Here is a 14,340-nt window from a genome sequence, read left to right as displayed (position 1 = left end):
CTGACTGACAGAAAATATTTCACCTGGGATCAAAGTAAGAGGTCTCATCTTCTTTATTTTTCTACATTTAATGCCCTACTTAATTTACTGCATTGGAGAAGACAGGGAGAGGGTGAGGAAAATGAGGGTAGGCCTCAATACCATAATTAATACACTATTACTGAAATAGATCACTGTTGAAATTTGTACATAATTGCTAGACTACACAGGAATTCTATATTATATATAAGCATAAATTCACAGGCACAAATACACAAACTACCACGTGTATGTAAATGGAGCTATTCTAGAGTATTACACCTTGCCACAAAAGTTTGATTTTATTCATGGGATCAATATCTTACATAAAAGTAGGAAATTAATACTTTTATCCCCTACACGCCCAGAATCTTTCCACAGCTGATATGTAGGAGCACCATTTTGTTGCTTTGTATCTCGAAAAGTGAACGAGTCACAGTCACGCCACCTTAAGACGTCTGGCTGCCAGCTGAAAGGCTGTGCTTACATCGACCTTGCTATGATCTAAAGTGTTTTGTTTACAGTCAAGGCACCGGAGATCTGTACGGCAAATAATGAGATGGCAGGCGTCTGCTGTAGTAGCAACGAAGCGTGAAAAAAATACTATGGAGTCCCCGAGGGAAGAGGGAACGTGGAGATCAGAGCGCCATCCTCCTGCGGAAAGTAGGCGGCTGCAAAAGAGTAAGCCAGGGAGAAAAATTTCAGATAAACAGTGTGAAGGCGGAGCTTGGGTAGAAGACAGAAATTTCCACTCGCGCGGATCTAAAATGGGCTCTGCTTGTCCAAGACCCAGAATCTAGTCCTGGGTGATGTTTTCCTTGTCATTTTCACTCCTAGTAGTTTCCTGCTGAGAGTTGAGAAGTGCCACATAAGACGCCCGAGATTTCTGTGTCCTTCACAAGCTGAGGAGAGGAGCAAAGAGCAAAATAACTTAAAACACCTGTGTGGCAGACAAGTGTCCCAACGGAGTGGCTAGGCAAACCTGCCTCCCAGATGCAATGGGGGAGGGGGGAGTTATGCAGCCCCTAATGTTTCTGCACAGGTACAGACCTCCTTGCCCAGTTGCCCCTCCCACCACAAGCACACAATTTGAATCTTTCCTTGAGGATGTTTATAATGAGGCAGCTTTCTGTCAATTTCACACTTCTCCTAAACCGACATATTTCTAGAGTTTGGAAATTTTACACTCATCTGTTTTTGACATCTTTCATTCAATTTAATAAATATTTATTGAGCACCCTCTATTAATTTGCTTACTCTTTCTTTCAACAAATATTTATTGAGTGTCTTCGATATGCCAGGCATTATTCCAGGCTCTGGGGATTCAGAAGTAAACATTTCAACTAGGATGAAACTTACATTCCAGTGGGGGGAGGGGAGACAGAAACTAAACACTGTAATAACCTGAGTAAAAGATATACTATGTAAGGAGGTGATACATGCTATGGAGAAACAACAAGCTGGGGAGAGGGAAAGAGAGTGTTTCCAGGTCCCAATGTCAACAGAGTGGTCAGGGAAAGCCCCGCTGAGAAAGCAGCCTTGGAGGGAAGCCCTGAGGACTTGAGAAAGCAAGCCATATGGATATCTAGGGAAAGAGTGTCCCAATGAAGGGAACAGCAAATTCAAAAGCTCTGAAGTGAGATCTTTTCTGATGGATTCAAGGAACAATAAGGAGCAAGGGGAGAGTGGGAGCAGGAACATGAGATCATACAAGATGAGGTAGGCCTATGTAGGCTTTTTATCACTGACTGAGTGATATGGGAAGTCACTGGGACACTAGGAGGTGTTGCCCAGTGGAAGTTGTGATCTTACCACGTGTAAGTTATTCCTCAAGGCATTATTCTCTGTGGGGAGTGACAGGATGACTAAGTCACAGTCCCTGCCTTCAGGGGGTATACACCCTAGATGGAGAGACAACCACGTGCACAAAAAACCACAGAGGTAGAAAGCAATGCATGGAAGAGCATGATACAATGATAGAGTATAAAGGAAGGAGAAAGAGGAAGCCTTCAAGGAGGTGATACCTGAGTCAGATCTTGAAGAATGAGAAAAATGTCAAGAAGGTTATAAAGATGTATAGGTAGGGGTGATAACTGGGGGATGGGATCAGACAGGGGCAGGCCATGGATGGCTTGCTAAAAAAAAGATCTGTTTTATTCAGTAAGCAATGGGAACTGATGGGAATTTGGTAAAGAGAAGAACATGATCACTGTCCAAACTTGTCTCCTGAACAAGAGCAAGCCTGGGCCCTGAGAGACAGTGTCTAGAGACACAGCTAAATGGAAAGCTGGGTTAGACAGTCCCATTATGGTGTTAATCCAAAGGGAGCTGGTTGTTGGGCAGAGCACAGGTGTGAGTCAAGAGGGTGAAGCACAGGCCATGAGACCAGTTGGAGAGGGTTTGGAACAGAGAGTAGGAGACAGTCTGGCGTGATCTCCTGAGCTGCAGAGGCATAGCTGCAGATGCTTTGTCTGTGGTGCTTACAGCTTTGACGGTGAGTGGAGAGGTGACTGCTGAGGGGCCCAAGCTGTCTTCGACAATCAGATCTTTGTGTTCGGAAGTGGCATCTGACAACAGAGTAAAGGATGGACGTGACGAGCCTAGAGAGGCTGACATGGAGGTAATTGTGGAGGCTGACTGCAGTTGCTCAAGCAGGAGATACAACAGCCTTAAGCAGTGCTGCGGAGGAGGGAATGGAAAGCAAAGAATGACTGTGGGATTGCTTAGGCGGTCAGCACAGATAAGAGAATTGAGAAAGATGGAGAAATGAAGGATGACTTAAGGACTCAAGCTTGGGTATTTGAGAGAATAATGCCATTAACTGGGAGAGGTCACACAGAGGGAGAATGTAACAGAGGCTGCTAGCTGTCCACCAAAATCCATTCTTGCCTTCTTCCTTAGTAGGAGAATTATGACTGGGCATACAGCTGCCCAGCTACACTGCATTTCCCAGCCTCCTTTGCCGTTATATGTGGCCCGTGGTTAGATATTTTCCAACAGAATGTAAACAAAAGTGATACGCATCTTCCAGGCCTAATGCATAAAACCTGTCACATGACCCCCCTACTGCTGCCTCTCCCTTTTCCCCTTCCCATGGGCTGCACAGGTAAATACTACTGCAACCTTGGAAAACACATGTTGAAGATGATAGAGCCACCATCAACCTGCGTCCTGACCTGACCTGAGAGAAAAAGTAAATTTCTATTTTGTTGAACCATTACATTGGGGATCCATTTGTTATACCATTTTACAGTCAATCCTAACTAATACAGAGGGAAAAGTTTGGGAGAGAGGGACTAGAGAAGATGGAGAATTTGGTTTGATATAGTCAGTCTACACATTGAAATGAATTGGATCACCAAGAAAAGTAAGAACGAGAAGTTATGTTCCTTAAGAGGGCAACAGAGACAATATTGGAGACGTGACCCTGACACAGAATGTGAGGGATGCCATGGTTAGTGGGGCTCTCTGAGACCCATCCGTATTCACAAATGCACATTAATCATATGGCCAGCTCAATACTGAGTAGATTAAAGATGACAAAGATATGAGAATAAGGATGCATGTGACGGTCTCAATACTTTTAGGTCACACTTGAGGTGTATAACACTCGTTTCTTCCCTGTCCCACTCTCCCTTCTCAGAGAGGCTGCTCCCTTAGCCTCTTCTGCTGAGGGACAGCAGATTATACGGTGCTGTTCCCATTCCCTTCCTGAAGGTGGCCAGATAAGGGGAGAGGAGCTGTCTATCTGACCTAAACTTGGCCAACCAAACTCTCTCTCCTGAAGATTTGGAACCAGGTCTCAGAAACTTCAACTAGTAAATTATAAATTAGAGGTTAATAAGGTAATGTAGATTTGGCATTGAAAGAACTGTTTTAAGAAAGCTATCTTCAGTCCACAAGTGATGGAGATGTAGATAAAGACTGTCTGTAAAGTTCAGAAGAAAGAAAAGGACATGCAAAGAGGGGCAGAGAAGAGAGACTATGGATTTTAGAAAGATAGCCCTGAGTAACCAAAGACTCCCCTGTTTCTGGATCCTGCAGCTCATGAGGTCCCACACCCCGGACTTAAGTTCTGTGGGACAGCCCTGTGTTTATAGAACAATTTCCCCCATTTTGTTCCAAGCTAGTTTGTTATGGGTTTCTGTTAGTTGACCCAAGACATCCCTGATGAACACAGTACATTACATATTTGAAAGCATCTTCTCTGGTGTCGTCTCACTTGACCCTCATAAGACCACAGTTGTGAGACAAATGCTATTATCCTCTCTTGCAGATAAGGCCCTGAGATAGAGAAGGCTGAGTGTTGCAAAGCCACAAAAGAGAGTAGTGAAGGCACTAGGATTAGCGTGCCTGAAATTCTGAAGCTGAGTCCAGAATCCATTGCGACGACTCATGTAGAAGATGCAGTAATTTGGTGGGTTTGTAAATTTTATCATGGAGGCTTCATTAGCTTAACTTACCCACAATGCACTATTTATAAAAAGAAGTTCTGGGAAAAATGAGATTCAAATTCCTAGAGAGGAAAATAGCATCTTTGAAAGAAACTGGATTCAAGAAGTGTTTAAAACTGATCTGGTGGGGCCAGATTTTAAAGAAAAAAATGCATCAGACATTTTTACTTAGAGAAAAATCTTCACTTTCAAATAAAATGTAGTAAGGAAATGCAAGTTTACTAGTATTGCCGGTTTCATAAAAATGGGAAACAAATAGCAAAACCCAGATCCAGGACCACACCATGTACATCATTTAATTTCCATGATTGAAACATAAGTAGAAAACTTCTGTGACTAGAATATGGAATTTGGAACAATAATTCACCATTTTCTTTCTTTTCCTTTTTTTTGAAGATTGGCACCTGAGCTAACAACTTGTTGCCAATCTTTTTTTTTGTTTCTGCTTTTTCTCCCCAAACCCCCCCAGTACACAGTTGTATATTTCAGTTGTGGGTCCTTCTAGTTGTGGTATGTGGGACACTGCCTCAGCATGGCCTTGCGAGTGGTGCCATGTCCACAGCCAGAATCCGAACCAAGGGAACCCTGGCCTGTAGAAGCAGAGCGTGCGAACTTAACCACTCGGACACAGGGTTGGCCCCTTCTTTTTTTTTTTCCTTCTTCTCCCCAAAGTCCCCCCGTACATAGTTGTACATTCTAGTTGGGAGTGCCTCTGGTTGTGCTATGTGGGATGCCACCTCAGCGTGGCCTGATGAGTGCTGCCCTGTCTGCGCCCAGGATCTGAACTGGCGAAACCCTGGGCCCCCAAAGTGGAGCACGTGAACTTAACCACTCGCCATGGGGCTGTCCCCAGTTCACCATTTTCAACTACATTCTATTCTTTATACTGAGAAGACATGAAGGAGAAAAATTCCCTTGATTATGATCTTATTCTTTAGTTTATGCAAACTTTCACCTAAAAAAAATTGAAAGGAGCTCATTTTCTGCTCCTGACCACTCTCTGAATAATTGTTCACATGAATATATTTGTTCATTTCTTCATTCATTAAATTCTTAATGAGCCCTTACCAGATGCCAAACTCTCTGGGGACACAGCAGAAAACAAAGATAGCCAAAGTCCTGGTTTCATGGAATGGAGCTCACACTCAAATGTGGAAGGCAAACAATACACAAATAAATAAGCAGAGTATGTCATGTTCTTATAAATGCTAAAAAGAAAAATAACCTAGTTAAGGGTACAGAGGGTAAAAAGGCATACACTATGATAACAGCGAAGGACTCTTTGATAAAGTGACATTTGAATAGAGACCTGACTGAAATGAGGACATGAGCTATGTAATTTTCTATGTTCCAGGCAGAGGAAATAGCAAATGCAAGGGCCCTGAGGTAGGAATGTGCCTGGGAAAGCTGAAGAACAATCAGGGAACTAATAAGCCAGAAATAAAGTAAGTAGGGGCTGGGAGGTAGGAGATGAAAGCAGAGAGAAAATAGGGGCCCAGATCAATGTATAGGTACGAGCCATGGTAAAGACTTTGGATTTTATTCCCATCAAGGTGAGCTATCCTTGAGCAGGGAGGTTTGATCTGACTTTGGCTAACTTTGCTCCCTTTGCTGAGTGGGAAGTAGTTCAAAGAGAGAAGTAGGGAGACCAGTTAGCAGACCATTGTAGTAATCCAAAAGGAGGTCATGCTGGGTCAGACCCGGGGGTAGCAATGTACATGGAAAGAGGATAGTTGACAGATGTGTTTTTAAAGATATAGCCAACAGAATTTGCTGAATGATTGGAAATAGAGTATATGAGAGAGAGAGGACTCCATAATGACTACAAGGCTTTTTGGCCCAACCAGCTAAAGAAAGGATGGGCCATTTACCAAAATGCAGTTGACTGAGACGAACAAATTTTTCTTTGACTGTGTTAAGTTTAAAATATCCTTGGGCATCCAAATCAGATGTTGAGTAAGCGGTTGTATATATGAGTCTGGAATTCAGGGGAGAGAAGTTTGTGCTGGAGATACAAATTTGGACATTTTTAGCATTTGGATGATATTAAAGCCATGGGGCTAGATAAGACCACCAAGGGAGTGAGTTTAAGACAGAGAAGAGAAGAGGCCTGAACAGTAAGCCTTAGACTATTACAACTTTCAGAAATCAGGAAGATGGGAAGGCGCTAGGCAAAGGAGACCGGAGAGTTGCCGCTGATGGAGTGGAGGAGAGCCAAGAGAGAGGTGACCCAGAGCCCAAGGAAAAGAAAGTGTTTCAAGAAGAGAGAGATCAAACGGTTCAAAGACTGCTGATAAATTAAGTAAGATGAGGACTGAAAACTGACCATTGGATCTGGCCTTGGAGGTCACTGGTGATCTTGATAACAGTAGTCTTGGTAAGTGGAGGCTATGAAAGCCTGAGTGGAGTGAACTAAACAGAAAGTCATGTATATGCATGCTGTATACCCACCTGAATAAAATATGCACACATCTACCTAGTCTAAGCAAAGGGTAGCTAGGTTCTAATAATAGGAAACCAGCCTGGAAGCAGGCCAGGGGTGAGGTCTGGGCATTGGCAGATGGGGGAGTAGGCACATTAAGAAGGTTCCCCATTGACTAACTTCTCACTTGTTTCATTGTATGGTTTCACAATGCTTCCTTCAATATCTTTTCTTAACTTTCCTAAAAATTGTCACGTCGACAAATTACCTTAAACCTCTTTGAAAGGAATCGCTTTTAGAGACTATGCTAAGAGAATTAGCACAGAATTAGCTTTGCTTGTGAGTCTCATATTTCAACTGGCTAATGTTGTGCTTAGAAAATCGTTACAGAACAGCATCTTCTGTTCTCACAATAATAGACTTTTGTTTACCAAATAAACACTGTAAAACTTTATAATAAATTTTTAGCATATTAAAAGGGAAGTGAGTTGCATTTCTATTTATTCTTGACAAAAAAGCATTTCCTGGCGCTGTCATAATGGTATTCTTCTCCAAACCTCAATAATCTTCTTGGGCTCTGCCTGTATCAGTGGGCCAATTATATCTCCAGTGTCAAATGCAATTTGCAATTTGTTGCTTTTTTCCTTAACTCAAGATTAGATCTTCTGGCTAAGAATGTTTCAGAGTAGTTTTCCATCTCTTCCTTTACTGAAGAAACAGAAACATCCAGAATAGTTAGGCCCTCGGTGGCCACAGGAGGACAGAAGAGGGTAAGTAATAAGATAGAATTCCGCCACAGAGCATTCACGAAGCGGGAATGTAATTGACCTGCTGCGCTGTTTAAATAGCACAGGAGGGCAGCACAAGGCCAGAACTGTCAGCCCTAAGCCTGCAAATGCTCCAAACCACAACCATATTTATAATCTACTTTTTTGAGTGCATACACAAGAGTTTTAATCCCCACCAAATGTAATTGAACTCTAAAATTGCATAGATTCTTACCTAGTAAACATTTTCAGATCATTTTCACGCATTACTCACATAATAATCTGAATTTAATATTTATTTTATCATAGAGTGTTTTAATAATTGTGCAGTCAAGGTAAGTATTATAACCTTTAACAAGTGAGGAAGTAGAAATAAAGATAAAAGGTGACTTGTCGATGGTCCCGCACAATTAGGTGCAAAGTCAAGATAACAACCTAAACTTGATCCTTTTCCACTAAACTTAGCTCTTTCAGAAAGACACCTCCCAAACACACACAAACCCATATACTGCCTCCATGACATATTCACTTTGACTTCAGATATAAACCTACAGTCTTTACCCTTTCCTGTATCCTCCAATGAGGCCAATTTCAATCCTCTAAACAAAATAAATGCAAAGTAGGTAGCACCCAATTGATATTATTGGCAAATACACATGGTTCCAGTGAAGCTCAAAGAGATAGCCCCTATTACATTCTACTAGGGGTTCTAGATATGGCAGTCATGGGACCCATCAAGTCTACAGCCCCTTCCAAAAGCAAGTGTCCAACCCCAAGCCATGGCATGGGCTCCTGACCAAGAGCTGTGGTTTATGATGGGGCCTGGTAAAGAAGAGCTCTGCCCAAAAGAAGGAAGATGGTTATGAGCTAATCCAATCTTACACTCTCACTCAAGAATTAAAAGTGGAAAGTACAGTAAGAACCAGAAGGTCATAGAGAAAAGAGAACAGACAGATGCAGAGAGAAGACACATAGGGACTGGCATAGTCACTACGTGCTAGAATGAGAGACCATCATGAACTTCCATGGCAAACGTGTCTAGAACTCCCAACATTCCAAATGAACTTTTGATTCCTGTTTACACGTGACCCTTTCAAGGCCCCACAGTTTGGCTTTCCATGTTTTAAGGACTTGTGAGTATGACTAAGATTCCTGTCACACATGTGAACAAACATGCACACATATTCCACACATTACTCAAGGTAGCAAGCACATGAGACTGACCTTTCACCCAAAAGACCGTGCCCAACCACCACACACTGACACTCTCCATAACCAATACAGTACACGTTTAATCCCAACCAAGCTCACATGGAACATGACCATTGAGCAAAGCTGTGCTTCCTTCACTCACTATGTATCTATTGATTCCCTACAACGTGCCAGGCGTTATGTAGGTTCTGGAGTTATAGAGACAAACAAGCAACACAGACAAACAATACAAGGTCTCTGTATTTGAGGGCCTCCCAGCTTGGTGGGAAAGGCGCAGGAACATCATACAAGAATGGAAACAAATTACAGAAAATTTAGGGAAACTGTGTACTGATTGCCTAAATGGTAGATTCTCTTTTGCTTGTAAATCATTCTAATAGAGCTGTTCTCTCCAAGCCCAGTTTATCAGTCAACATGAGATTTGTGTCAGTATACTGTACACCCAAGGGAAAAGATGAGAACAGAATCAAATCATCATCCTTGAATGCCTGGATCACCGGGATGTAGAATGGTGTAGCTAAATGGACAGGGTTAACAATTACGAAGTTCATCATGACCATTACTTAACATGAATGCTGGCTTCTCAGGATTTTAAATGTGGTTATGATGTTTTAGACTTAAAAGTTAGACATGCCTTACTGATTTCTTGTTTTGAGCGATTATTAAAATGGAGAAGTAAAGAAAACGTAAGCAATGTAAAATGGAGGAGGAGAGGAAAAAGGCACTGAGGAAAGGGAGAAGGAGAGAGATCCAGAAAAGTAGAGTCTTTTAAAACATGTCATCATTATATGGATCTAGATTTATCATGGGTCTATATTTACTGTGGATTTAGTCATAATCACTTAAAATAATTTTTTAAAAATATACCAGTACATACTCTAACATGTTTAGTTTGATTTTCTAATACTATTCTATACACAGAGTTCTGTTGTACTTTTTTTTAAGTACTAGAGATGTGAGTCGAATACCAACTCATACTTTAAGTTCTAGAAATATTCTATTATTTAAATCATTTTAGGATAGATACAGCACAATAAAATTTGACAAATACTTAAGTGTGCCTAACTTGTATGAACCATAAGCCAGTCACTGGAGGAATTTTGAAAAGTGAATAAAATACAATCACTGTCTTCAATGGAGGGAGCTTTCTTCTATATATAAAAATCAAACAAAGAGATGATAATATTAACATGAGGCTAAATATGTGTGCTTTAAAAAGATGGTACAAGCAAATGATTGTTCTAGAGGGGAGATCAGGGCCGAGTGGTTAAGTTTCCGCACTCCGCTCCGAGGGCCCAGCGTTTCGCCAGTTAGGATGCTGGGCATGGACATGGCACCGCTCATCAGGCCATGCTGAGGCAGCGTCCCACATGCCACAACTAGAAGGACCCACAACTAAAAATACATAACTATGTACCAGGGAGCTTTGGGGAGAAAAAGGAAAAATAAAATCTTTAAAAAAAAAGAAAGAAAAGGGTCTTAAGAACTCAATGGATTTTAACTTGGAAAGGTGGGTAATTGAGTTAATCAAATGGGACAATTTACTAAATGTTAACTTGGTAACTAGAAGAGTCATCTTATTCCTCTGTAATGTTCACTGACACTGTCTAAGATAGCCCAAAATCATATACCAATGCTTTAAAAATATAGGATTGGAATTCTCTCTCCCTTTTGCCTATTGGCAGTCCTGTTTCCCACAATAAAAGCTTTACACGACAGATGTAGTCATTATTAACTCATATGCAATTGGTAAATGGGAAAATAATGTCAATATAATTCAATATAATTCATTGCTTCATTCATTATTTCTCCTAGCACACTTACATTTTGAAGTGATCAGGGCCAAGCCTTCTCCCAATTAAACAGAAAACCTTAACAATATAAAGACTAAGAAAAAAGCAGACAATTCTTCAGGAATGCCTTCCTTCAGAGAAAATAAAGGCTTGTTTGGTAGCTTCAAGAACCTGTAAGCTTTTCGCAACATTAAGTTATGCGGTGAAGCTGCACAGTGTAAATGAAGGTATGAAACCATTTTCTCGTGTGGGGGAGGGGAACTGATTGACCAAGAAGGCTAAATCCTGGATCATATTTTTAATTTTTATGAAACTGCTTTTAATTGGAAGCAAATACCCTCAAGGACCTATATGTGCAAGGAGGCGGCACAGGGTTAAAAGATCTAAAGCAACACTGTCCAACAGAAATATGAGACACATGTGCAATTTTAAGTTTCCTAGTAGCCACATTCTTAAAAGTAAAGTAAAAAGAGGGGCCGGTCCCATGGCTGAGTGGTTGGGTTTGCGCGCTCCGCTTCAGCGGCCCAGGGTTTCGCCTATTCGGATCCTGGGCGCGGACATGGCACGACTGCTCATCAGGCCATGTTGAGGCGGCATCCCACATGCCACAACTAGAAGGACCCACAACTAAATATACAACTATGTACTGGGGCGATTTGGGGAGAAAAAGCAAAAAAAAAAAGTAAAAAGAAACAGGTGAAATACCTCAACATAGAATCAATATAAAAACTACTACTGAGATATGTCACATTCTTTTTTTCATACTAAGTCTTTGAAATCTGGTGGTGGATATTTTAGATTTACAGGACATCTCAATTTGAATTCGCACATTACAATGTTCCAGAGCCACATATGGCTAGTGGCTACCATATTGGACAGCATAACTCTAAAGGACGACTGTCATGCTGAGTACAAATATCAGTGGAGATTTCTTTGTGGTAGTATTTTTTTTAGCATAGTAACTTTTATGGTCCTCAAGTAACAAAGTTGCATAGGTTTTGAGTGGTCTGCTCCTAAGCCTGTATCTCCCATAAATCCTGTTATTTTTAGTACACTATGTTAAAGAACATGCTTGTTTTCCCTCTACATACTTTATTAGCCTTCCTCTCAGCTAGAGGGCTGAGGACGGCAGGACAGAAAGACATCTTTCCTTACTAGAGATGTAAATACAAGGAAGAAACCACTCAAGCACATAGGAAGGCGGAGCAGACTTCCCTAGCAGACAGAAGAGGGTTTCATCAGAGAAAGATGTCCTCAATGGGCATTGCTTTATATTCACAACCAAAGTTCACCCTTTTTCCCCTCATTTTCCCCCCACCCCATTGCAAATGATTTCCTTCCACCTGACCGGAACATTCTTTCTTTAGGGATGACAAGAGTACTGGAATTACTCCCAACACTTAAAAGAGCGCCCAGCCAGAAGCAGCACAAAATTTCCTTGAAGTTCCTTATTTATCATTAAGGATGCACAAACACTGCAATTTAGCTATAATATATGTGTTTAATACTTTTTAAAAATGTTTAAAGTTATCTATTGTGAAAAAAAGTTCTATCCCTCTGTAAGATTATATTGTGTTGATTCAAACAATTTTGGGTAATTGGCAATGCCTACTGGATTCATTGTTCAACAATTTCTTATTCATCTTGGGGTCATAATAATTCAAGAACCCAGATTCATATAAATACATGGATACAAACGGCAGCAATTTTTTCAATGACATCATTGCTTTATGATCTCAGGGAAATTACAGGAGAGTGTGCCCAGAACGATGCTAAAAAAATGGTATGGATAACTTTTTTAGCTACAGATTGTGGAGATTTTGGTAAGTATATTTCCTGAGCGATAGGGCTGACTGAATGGGTAACAAATCCACTAGTGAGTTTCTTTTATTCCTCAAAGGAACTTTTTTGCAGTGAGCAACAATGAAGTTTTATTTGACCACTTACCAGTCTTACACTAACATTTTCATCACATGTAAATGAAGCAGGGGTCTCAAAGGATTCATAGTTCTTTATCAACTCTTCATCTAATTCCCACACTTTATTTTCATCAGAGCCATATCATCGTGTGCAATAAAAGTATTCAGTTTGTTTTACAGTTGCTGATTGTCTTGACAAAGTAAGCCGTCTTTATGAGTCAGCCTTACATCATTAAGGTAAACAAGGACTCAATTCACCTTATCTGCGTTTCTTTTCCTTCATGAAGAAAATGTCAATTCAACCCTGGCTTAGAAAATCTTACCTCGACCAAAGGAGTGTACCTCTAGATGAAGGAGCTGGATTTTAAAGTCACTCTGGCTTTGGTACAAATTTGCCTGAAAAGGTAAGTATCCAAAGCGCTAGATTTACTAAATTGTACTATCATATGGAACATAATAAGAAAAATTCAGAGGCTAGTTTTTTTAAGGTGAAGACTCTGTGAACCATGCTGGAAGGGTCCAGAACCTTCAAAATTTGGCCCCATCAGCACACATGTGCATTTATTTTCTCTACTTAATTTCATGCTACCTAAAAATCTCACCTTACTTTGTAGAAACTGTCTTGTTATAAATTAATGTCTTCAAGTTCATCATTTAAAAACTAACAAGAGTCCAGTAAAACTGCCAAATTACTAACTTGTCTGTTTTTATCCAACTCTAAGACAAAGATCCTGGTGTAGCTGAATCTACCTTATTTAAGGTTGCTTTTAAGCACATTAAAATGTATCTTTAGAAATTCTTCCGTAAAGATACTTTTTAAAAAAAAAAAATCACCTTGCCGTTTTTTTTTAGACCGATCCAGTCATATCCAGTCATATGAAACATACAAAGTTTCAACAGATCTTGTTTTTCAAGCAGCCTTCTAAGCCATCTGAAACTGACTTTGAAGGGAACTTAAAACCATCTTTTTTAATTTGCTTGTTGGCTTGTGCTTTTTCTGGCTATTGATTCTAGAATCATCTCTCTTTTTAGTTTCAAATTTGCATGGGTACCCTTTTAACTTTGCTTCAAAAGTCAGTCTTAACGATGCCGGTATTGCTCGAGGTTTGCTCGAGCAAGATGGCCTCAAGGCTGGGCTATTTGCGTCTTTTCCATCACAGAATCCATATTTTAAACAGATCCCTAAATACTACCTACATTTTGGGGTTTACTGATGCTGCTTACCACGTCTCAGCTATGGTTAGAGAGTGCTATCATCATCGTTACGTTCATTATAAAGATCTTCCACGACAGGTCTGACAAGGCCACGATTTCTGAGTGTTCAGTTTGCATTACCGATCGTATCTTCACTGGTTTCAGATCTGCACTTAAACTGTCCTGTTCTTCACTTCCAGTGCGTGCTCCTGCCTGAAAACCCGCTTTTCGTGATAAATTGCACATCCAGACAGCGAGCGGCCGCCCGGGGAGTAAACAAGCCCCCGCGCAGGCGCAACGGCGGCGGCCGGGGAAGCTGGCTGGTTGGTTGGTAGCCAATGGGATTTCTCGTAGAGTGAAAAGTGGAAAAACAACACAGTGTGTCCTAAGGTGATAAACTGGTTGACTTTTTCTATTTTTACGTATTTCTGGCTTTTCTTTCTGAAGGACTTGTGCGCACTTCGGGGCCTCGCCGAGGTCCTTCGGGGAATTCCTCGGCCCCAGGAAGGGCGGCCCCCGCATCGGCTGGTTATGCCGGCCCCGTTTGCTCTCGCCGGGGAG

General features: G+C 41.1%; 1 long non-coding RNA gene across 1 annotated transcript; it reads right to left on the bottom strand.

Annotated features, from left to right (window-relative positions):
- Positions 1-35: 35 nt before the first annotated feature.
- Positions 36-14,075, bottom strand: LOC139041503 (uncharacterized). The gene is made up of 2 exons (XR_011496780.1): positions 13,810-14,075; positions 36-689 (listed from the first exon to the last, which is right to left on the bottom strand). It is a non-coding gene; the product is annotated as an uncharacterized lncRNA (long non-coding RNA).
- Positions 14,076-14,340: the final 265 nt, after the last annotated feature.

This window comes from Equus asinus, chromosome 22 (genome assembly GCF_041296235.1).
Source record: "Equus asinus isolate D_3611 breed Donkey chromosome 22, EquAss-T2T_v2, whole genome shotgun sequence".
NCBI lineage: Eukaryota > Metazoa > Chordata > Mammalia > Perissodactyla > Equidae > Equus > Equus asinus.
The sequence above is the reverse complement of the archived record's forward strand: the minus strand, read 5'-3'. Positions and strand labels throughout refer to the sequence as shown.